Genomic DNA, 9,772 nt, shown 5'->3' on the forward strand with positions numbered 1-9,772 from the left:
CATAATAACCCCCAGATGACCCAAGTGTATAAAAACATAAACGTTTACAAAAGAAATGTGTGAGAATACAATATAAACATACGCATACAAACAATGATGGCAAACAAGTTATACTCATATAAAAGTCGGAATTCCGACCAGTGGTCCTAATCCCCCTATAACTCACGCACACAAACACATATGTATGTATTCATATTACACAATGTAATCTATATATCTTATTGCCTTATTGAACCCTTTAAGAATCAAGGATCATAAATCAGTTTCCTATAATATATGTGTGACCACCCAGCTCTGCTGGTTGGATAAGGAATGGCTCAAGAGTCGAGGTGGATGTGATCCATCCACCTTGTGTGTTTGTTCCTGAGAACAATAAACACACACACACACACACACACACACAACCGGGACACAACCTGCGCTGGAGCCAGAAATCCACCTACTTTGTTTTATGATGACGTCAGCGAACGGAACGACCATCATCGACTCTTATTTCAGCGGAGCAAAACTTGGTGAAACACCGAGTCACCCCTCGGCTCGGCTAAACTCGTGAATGTTCGTTCCTGGAGTGACGTCATCACTATGCTCTGATTAATGATTCAAGCCGTTTGGTTCAATGGGAAGAGGGGAAAGTGTTTTTTTTCTGGATGGTTTGTCCACATCTTACGATCATAAATTATATACTCATGCAAAGATTTTCTGAAACCACTGAAACAGATGTCGGTAGAACAAAAGGTATGCAGGAAATTTACTATTATTTTGGCAACAACAGTGTGTTTCAAGTGTTAAATGATTCTAGAGACAAATATCTCTTCCGGGAAAAAGACATTAGTAGGAAAAGCTCTGTAAATATACAGCTCCATGCGTCCACTGAGAGCAACACACGCCAATTTAAAAATACATTTTATTTATCACTTTATAAATTTCTGAGATAAATATCTGAGATTTCAACAAATTTAACAAATTGTAACGGAGGTTCGTCTGATTTAGTCATGAGTTTTTCGTCACTGCTTGGAAACATCTGTCGTTTGGCGCCCCCTGCTGGAATTATTTAATGGTTAAAGGTCCCATATTATGTATTTTTAACTTAATGTCATTCAGCTCCCAGATGTCCAACTAGACTGTATTCCAAATATTTTGTCCTAAAGTGATCTGTGGTCCTAAATATCAGCTTTTCAAAAATCGCTCATCTGAGCTACTCACAACACGCTTCGTTTCAGGCCTCCGGCTGCAGTATGTTAATGAGCTCCGCTGGGCAACGCCTCCTTCACCTGGGCCACGCCCCTCTGAAGTAGAGCGTTAGGCTAACGGGACACTGACCGGCGTTACGTTTGTTAGCATCATGGCGTTTGGAGGACCCGTCGTGTCGCTGTACATCTACGACCCTGAGTCGGACCCAGAAGCTCCTGAAGAAACACCGACTGTGCGGCTGCAGCAGGACGTTTCTGAACGGTTAGTCCGTGTGAACGTTACTTAGTTGGTTCTGTGTTGTTTTGTTGTGTAACCTACGTCATCACAGGACGTTAGCATCGTCCGGTAGCTACTTTAGCTTCTACTCCCGCCTCTCATCACACAGTAATAATGTCACATGTCTTATTATGTATTTTGTATATGTGCAGATGTGTTGACTGCTAAAAAGTTGCTGTATTTCTATAAGTGACAGTAAAGTCTGATGGTGGTTCTGATAGTTATTACCATGTGGCTAATGCTAGCTTCTGCTCACCTAAGTTACTTTATTTTTCCATCACATTGATTTAACCCGTTACTAAGCTGCTAAATATTTGAGGCAGTCCTGTGCCAAGACACACGGAGCTGACACCTGCCACCATCACACCAGGTTAATGGTGAAATGATGGAACCATACTGCAGTGATGCCTTTATCTGCTCTATTTTGAGGTGTCTTCACCTGTTGTACAGGTGTCCCTGTGGACACTGAATGTATGCCAACAGAAACAGAAAACATCTGTTTTTGAGATACAAGTAACAAGCTCACAGCTAAACCACAAAGTTATGTCTCTACGGTATTCGGCTACTTTTAACAATTGTAAATTTAAATGACCTTTACCATGTTTTTCACTGTAGGTTAGGAGCCGTCTGCAGGAGGTTGATGAAGTTCCGTGCATGACTCAACATCCTGGGTTCCAACCTGTGTGCCTAAACGTGTACACCCTAAAAAGGGCCGGTCACGTACTGAGGGCCGAGTGTGGCCCTTCACGTCTGAGACCAATACATCGGTGAGTCGTTCTTTGAAAAATATCAGAATAAAAACTAGTCATGTCTTATTTTGCTTCATTAGGCATTCCTTCATTAATGCAGTAACATGACATATATAGGTACAACAAAGTCTAGTATATTGTATTTGTGACACCTTGATTTTTATTTTATTAATAGACATGTTGAACATTTTTTGGTATTCACAATCCATTTCTGTTGACATATACAAGCATTTATTTACATAAAACAATACATCCAATAATAATAATGACAACACAGAGCTATCCTGTCAGGAAATCAGCAACAGTTGTAATACTCGGGATTGAAAACGTTGTGAAATAAATAATTTTGTGTTCTTTTTTCTGTAGAAGGTGCAGACATCTGGCCTATCGCACCTTTGTTGGCTGGTGCTGGGGCTACTTAGGGTGCAGAATCCGGGTTCTCATCCCAGCATGTGTGGTCCTTCACATACGCAAGGAGTTTCCTGAAGACAAAGGCCACTGCGCTGGATTTAGACCGAGTCTTGGTTGAACCTGGTCATGTAGCTGGCAATGACCTCCTCTTTGTCCGGACGCTCATACTAGGCAGACAGATTCTCGGGAAGAGGAATGGACAACATCTCATTTGTGTATGGCACGGGGTCCACCAAGACTTTGTTACATATGAGGTCCAACATGTCAGCTACAAAACCTGTTCAATAAAACACAAAGATAGATCTTTACTGTTATTGATATTGTTTGATTCATTTCTCTGTTTAGAAAAATTGTGTTCAAAATACATCCTGGTACTTGCTACTAATTTATTTATTTGTATGGTTACTTTTTACTGTGTTTTGGTGCGAACAATTACCAACAGAATTTCAAAACATGTTTGTTTGAAATATTAAAATATTGCAACACTAACAGAATGTTGGCTCTGTCTTGTGAGGTTTGACTCTGCATTGTCCCCTCTAAAGCCTTTGGAAAGTGGATCTAGTAGAGGGGTACACCACACGTAACGAAATAAGGAGCCAAAACAATATATGACATACATGAAAATGTCTCAAATTTTTTTATACTTAAGTCTTCACTTACTGTCTTGCTGGAAAATTCTAATTCACAACACTCTTATTTTTTACTGAACTACTATCGACACATGTGCATTCACTAACACCTGTAGACAAAAATATTTAGAAAATTAGTGTATTTAACCAATTTTATTAAAACATTGTATGGAATATGACTTGTACATACCTTTACTTCAATAGTGGGAATGAAGAGTCCTGCAGGACAGCTGTGTACCAACAGTATGGGTGTCCACTGGGTCAGTTTGGCCCCCCACGTCCCTTGAAGCTGTAGGCTGAAAGGATGCACAAGGAAGAGGGACACTAATTTCAGGACACCAATGTTCTGATTTTGGATAAGGACAGACCTGTGTGTGTTGTCGCTATGACGACCAACAAACAATCGACTCTAACACGTGCGCGCACACACAATACAAAACAAAGCACAACTCCCTACTTAGCCTAGCATAAGTTGACTTTATTTATGCTAACAGATAATAGAAAAGAAAATGAGACCAACTTACTGTGCGTTTTAGTTTTATACTGTAGGTCCAGCACGCACACACGTGTGGGAGTGCACGAACACACACAACACGCAAACTTGAGACAAAGGAGACCTCCCTACATAGCCTAGCATAGCATGACTTCATTCATGCTAACGACAAAAAGAAACAAGATAACATGTGAGCCCAACTCTGGTGCGTTGTGCCTACAGTAGGTACTGTAGGTTTAGCACACACACGTTGTGCCTACAGTAGATACTGTAGGTTTAGCACACACACGTTGTTCCTACAGTAGGTACTGTAGGTTTAGCACACACACGTTGTACATACAGTAGGTACTGTAGGTTTAGCACACACACACGTTGTACCTACAGTAGATACTGTAGGTTTAGCACACACACACGTTGTACCTACAGTAGATACTGTAGGTTTAGCACACACACGTTGTACCTACAGTAGGTACTGTAGGTTTAGCACACACACACGTTGTACCTACAGTAGATACTGTAGGTTTAGCACACACACGTTGTTCCTACAGTAGGTACTGTAGGTTTAGCACACACACGTTGTACATACAGTAGGTACTGTAGGTTTAGCACACACACACGTTGTACCTACAGTAGATACTGTAGGTTTAGCACACACACACGTTGTACCTACAGTAGATACTGTAGGTTTAGCACACACACGCAAACACGAAACAAAGCAGCACCACCTAATTAGCCAAATAGCAATTGATCACCCATGCTAACAGACAACTGCAAAAAAGATAAATGTGGTGAGACGTACCTGTAACCGGGGTGCAGGTCCTAGGTCCAGGGTGCAGGTCCTTGGTCCCTATGGTTCTTGAATGAGGATCAGTCTCAGGCAAAGCCCCGTCTGGACTGACCCTCATTGCTAAAACAGGCTGGAGTGAAGTGGTTCACACACAAACAGACGAGCAGGTGATGTAGCTGCACAGAGCCATTAAACATGAAATGTAACCACGGTCTGTTCTGTTCTTCATTGGATGGGATGAAAAATAAACACTGGTGTTGATTTGTACAATCAACAACTGAGCAACTACCATGTCTCCTTCTCATGCACGCTGCCTCATGTCCGACACAAACAACTCCGTCTCGGGGATGGCCACGCCCTTGGGCGTGTCAATCAATCCATATCGTCCACGCCCCTGAGCATGTCCACCAATCCATATCGTCCAATACTCTGTCCAATAGCACAGAGTGCAAAGTCTGACGTCAAGGATGCCTATTCTAGCGCTTTGTGGTGGAATCAAGTCGTTCAGAGCCATAACTTCCTAAAAGTCCAAATATCTATTGATGCAGGAAGTGTTTGTTTACCAGATTCTAGGAGTTGGTCGGGTTAGGGAGGACCACTATGTATATGTAGAGACCTGGAAAAGTGTGATTTTCATAATAGGGCCCCTTTAAACTTGGATTTTGGAGGCGATTCTGTACAAACTAGATATAAAATCTGTTAAATCTCTCTCAGCATGTGTCTGGGTGTCGTGTCCTTGCCGTGAGCAGGGCTCTAGGCTTTCAACATAGAGATTTAAAATTATCTAGATGTGTGTGAATCTTCACAGACAGCTTGTATTAAAAATAAACACTTGAAGTGTTGGAGACCAGTTTTAACTCAAGGCAACATTCATCAGTGGATTTCCATGTGATCAAGAGTCCCTTTATGGGTTTATCTATATATCTGAGTTAATATTCACATTACCACCTAATGTATAGTACAATGCAGTTGCCTTAATTAAATCCCCACAAAGGTTAGCAGCAGGGAGCTAGAGGAAATGTCAGATTTGTCATCATCGTCTGACCACTGTTGATACTGCACAAATACCATGTGCAGTATCATCCCAGTAAATCAATCAATTAAATCAATCAACGTTTATTTATAAAGCACTTCATCACATCATCAGACATTGCAATGCAAACATTTACAGACAAAGACCCCCAACAGAACCCTCCAGAGCAAGCATCAGCGACAGCGGCGGGGAAAAACTCCCTCATTGCTCATTGAGGAAGAAACTCCGAGCAGGATCCAGACTCTGGAGGGCAGCCATCTGCCTTGACCAGTTGGGTGGAAAAGATTACAATGGAGATAAGTACAGGGTAAGAGAAAGAGAATGCAATAGAATGGCAGAGAAGCACGATAGATTCGTTGTCTACACTTTAGATCCAGCCCCTGAAGTGGAAACAGAATTTTCAGGCTGCGTTCACTGACTCCTGGCTTGTCTTCTAAACGTGTTCCCCACCTGTCAATTAGAAGCACATGGACGGTGGCAGTATTTTGCAAGTATGTGAAGATTCAATGTAGTATGAGAAAAAAAAGCAAAGAAGGGGAAATAACAGAAGCTCCATTTGATGGGAGAAACAGAGAAAAACATCAGTCTAAGCCTATAACAACTCATCTAAAGGAATGGAATGGAAGCCAGATAGCTAAAACTTCTGCCTCCTGTTCTATTCTAACAGACCTGACGGGTTACCAAAGTCTTGCATCCTCAGAGTGAAGAGCCCTGGGAGGGTGACACAGTTCTATGAGATCTTGTGAAGAGCTTTGTATGTGATCATGAGGATCTTGAATTGTATTCCAGATCCCAGTTGAGTACTAGTACACACACCAAAAGAAAATCATCACATAAAGCTGCTAATCAGGGTAGATGCCCTTCAAACACAATCTTAATGAAGAGTGGCCTAGACCCCCAAAGAACTAATTTCCACAAGTTCATCTTTTATTATAAACTACTAATGTAACAGTACCATTTATTTTAAATTTACTTTATCAAACTAATGTTGATTGTCATCAAAGTCTAAATCAAAGTCAAATCTGGCGAGGAAAGTTGACTATGTTGAGTAACAGGTTGCTACAGAAACATGTCGCGAGCCAGGACTCACCAACGCTCCTCTGGACCATACCCCTACCAGTCCACCAGATACTAGATGCCCCTGCCCCATCACCGAGATCCAACGAGGTGTCAAATCTTATAGGCTGGGGTTCCATTGATCGGTCAGAAGGGTGGTGATGGTCTGGAGAGGGTTGGAGCATGCTTTTGCTGCCTGGCTTGATGAAGGAGACACAGAAACTATGGTGGGCCGAAGGACCGAAGCAGGCAGACTGTGCAGGGCAGCACAATCTTAGAGTACTGCTACCCACTCACTACCTCTACCACTTATTGCCACTGCTACTTGCCTCACAGCAAGAAGGTCCCAGGTTCTATTCCAACAACGCTTTTCTGTAATGTTTAGATGTTCAACCTGTGTGTCTCTGGACTCCCTTCATTTTCTGCCCTTCTCTTTTTCCTCTAACAGAAACAAACAGAAGATAAGTCAGTGCCTTGTGATGTAGTCATGGAAACATTGTGACTTTAATGTCATATACATACATTGTTGGGGGTCCAGTCTGGGTACTTCTGATAGAAGAGCATCTTCAGTCTATCGGCTTCTTGAAAGTACCTGTCCTGCTCCTCTGGGAACAGAGCCATCCACTGAAAACACACAAACACACACTGTCAGTAGACACACCCATGCAAAACTGCACACACTATCGGGGGTGTGCTGTACATTAACATTAAAAATGAATGCAGAATTTGTGAAATCCAAGCACACTGACCCTCTGTCCAAGGGTTTTGGAAACAAGTATGCTGTCCTTGGTTTTCAGCTCCTCCCTTATTTTATGCCGATGGTCCCTGCTGAACAGCATGAAGGCATTGTCAGGCCTTTTGATGTAAGTCTTGTTGACATCCTCACCATTCACTTGCTTTGTCTTTCTACGAAAGAAAATCGAAAATTCAGACAAGTTAGACAACCTTTTCAAACCCATGAACTCATTAAAAGACATCGAGTTGGAGATACCTCTGCCATTTTGTTAGATAAATAATTGTGTTCCACTTGTTGCTCACAAACACAGTTTACAAGTGAATCACAAGAGAGAAAAGTATATTGTGACCGAGGCTGGACAGGCGTCACTTACTCTGATGGGAGGGTGTTGATCTGGGAAGGATCAGACTCAGTTGGAGCTACAATGATTCCTTTAATTGCCATCAAAACTTGCTCATTCCTACGGATGAAGACACCGATATTTTGGATCAGAAACACAAAGCCTTGAAGAAATGTTCTCTTTGACATCTTGGTGGATAAATTACACCTGCAGTCAGACACCAGCTGCAAGACACTGTTTTCACATGTTACCCATGTAAAAACAGTGTCTCACGAGTCCATCACAAGACAGAAACGTATGTTGATGCCGAAGCTGGACAGGAGACACTTACTCTGGTGTGGTGGTGTTAATGTGGTGCATACACTCAGATGGAACTAGACAGAGTCCATCAAGGGGCAACACAAACTGTGCATTCCTACAAAGATGAAGAGAACAATATTTTAGATCAGACACAAACGCAAAGAGAAAGTCTACAGATGTGTGTTGGTACTCATATGATTTACTTACACAGAATCAGAAGACGTGTTTTGCTTTGGGCCCTCAGGGGCCTTCACCTCTGGTAAATTGCCCTGCTGGAGACACAAATATAGAACTGATATGACTCAAGTGTCCAAGGCAGAGAGTTCTATTGATGAGTCTCAACCTCTAACTCTTGTTCTCATCCATGGACTGCCTGGTTTCTCAGTGAAGAATGTTTCATTCATTCATTCATTCATTCATTCATTCATTCATTCATTCATTCATTCATTCATTCATTCATTCATTCATTCATTCATTCATTCATAAGACTCACACCAAGCACAACAAGAGCATGCAGAATGTAGTCTACTCTGTTTAACGCCATCAACGCAATGAAACGGTCGCCATGACTATCCCTAAAGTTTAATTCACTTCTTACCCGTCTCTGATGGTTCTGGAAACCAGCAGGTTGAGTAGGAGAAGCCGAATTCTGGTTTGCTGCAGGAGCTTCTCCCAAAGCGTCTTGACCCTGTCCTGTGCAGTGACAGCACTTTGTCGGACTAGAACAAATTGAAAGCCGGCACCCTTCCTCCTCAAAGCACGAGAGTATGTTGTACCCGATCATCTCGGCCAGAATATTTTGATAATATTCACCAATGTTACTTTCCATCTGTTTGGAGAAGAGTGATAACTGAATGTTTAATACTGCTACCACTACTACTTCCTCTACTACCAATTACCACATGAAAAACATACAAAGATTTATGTTAAACTGTGCTTAGAGAATCTGATGTGTCTAAAATCACAGTTGAAATTTGGTCTTAAAAATCAAAGCCACACTGAGGAAATTGCTTTTTAAGTACTCACTTTGATTTTTCTGAGTATTCTGCTTTCTGTATAATCTATATACTGTATCTATATTCGATGCTTTCTATACATATTTTTATATATAGATGTTTACTCTAGTTGTACTTTTGATCTACACTCTTTTGATCTCACCATATGCTTTGATGCTTTGTTACGTGCTTTCATCTGTGGAGCAAAAACGTAACAAGTGTTGAACAGAGGTGGTCAAAACGTTGATCATGATCGACTGATCACGCGACTAGTACAAATTATTTTTCTTCACCACACTTAACGGCAGTAATAATCACTGAAATTTGTCTACAAAAAAATAACACGATCTGGGAACCTTCAGGATTTACCCAAAACATTTATTGATTTATTCCATTTTCCTTCATTGTGAACTGTTTTTTTCTGGAGAGACTGAAAATATTGACAGTAAAAAATTAAAAAGTGATAATAGATTTTTTGTTGTTGTCTCCATTTAAATCTTATCGAATGTAACATCCCGCTTCAAAGCGGTAATGTGTTGTAATTGTCAGTGTTCGTCCGTTCATTTGTTCTTTCGTCCGTTAGTATGTCCACCAAATATCTTCGCAACAGTTGCAGATAGAAAGATAAAACCAAAAGCACATTACTTGGATGGCAATGGGGATGAAAATGAGATGATGACCTTGACCTTGACAAAAGTAGGTGAAGGTCAAATTTCAACTTTTGTACACTCATGAACCGGATAAGATAGAAAGACGAGGGAGAAGGCCAGAGTGAG

At 41.3% G+C, this 9,772-nt stretch overlaps 2 long non-coding RNA genes across 2 annotated transcripts; one reads left to right on the forward strand and one right to left on the reverse strand.

The window, feature by feature from the left end:
* The first annotated feature begins 597 nt into the window (after positions 1-597).
* Positions 598-2,719, forward strand: LOC137609963 (uncharacterized). Its single transcript, XR_011038395.1, has 4 exons — positions 598-735; positions 1,221-1,452; positions 2,083-2,234; positions 2,583-2,719. It is a non-coding gene; the product is annotated as an uncharacterized lncRNA (long non-coding RNA).
* Positions 2,720-2,765: 46 nt separating this feature from the next.
* On the reverse strand, positions 2,766-4,829 carry LOC137609964 (uncharacterized). The gene is made up of 3 exons (XR_011038396.1): positions 4,549-4,829; positions 3,447-3,552; positions 2,766-2,904 (listed from the first exon to the last, which is right to left on the reverse strand). It is a non-coding gene; the product is annotated as an uncharacterized lncRNA (long non-coding RNA).
* Positions 4,830-9,772: the final 4,943 nt, after the last annotated feature.

Source organism: Antennarius striatus, chromosome 16 (genome assembly GCF_040054535.1).
Source record: "Antennarius striatus isolate MH-2024 chromosome 16, ASM4005453v1, whole genome shotgun sequence".
In the NCBI taxonomy this organism is placed as follows: domain Eukaryota; kingdom Metazoa; phylum Chordata; class Actinopteri; order Lophiiformes; family Antennariidae; genus Antennarius; species Antennarius striatus.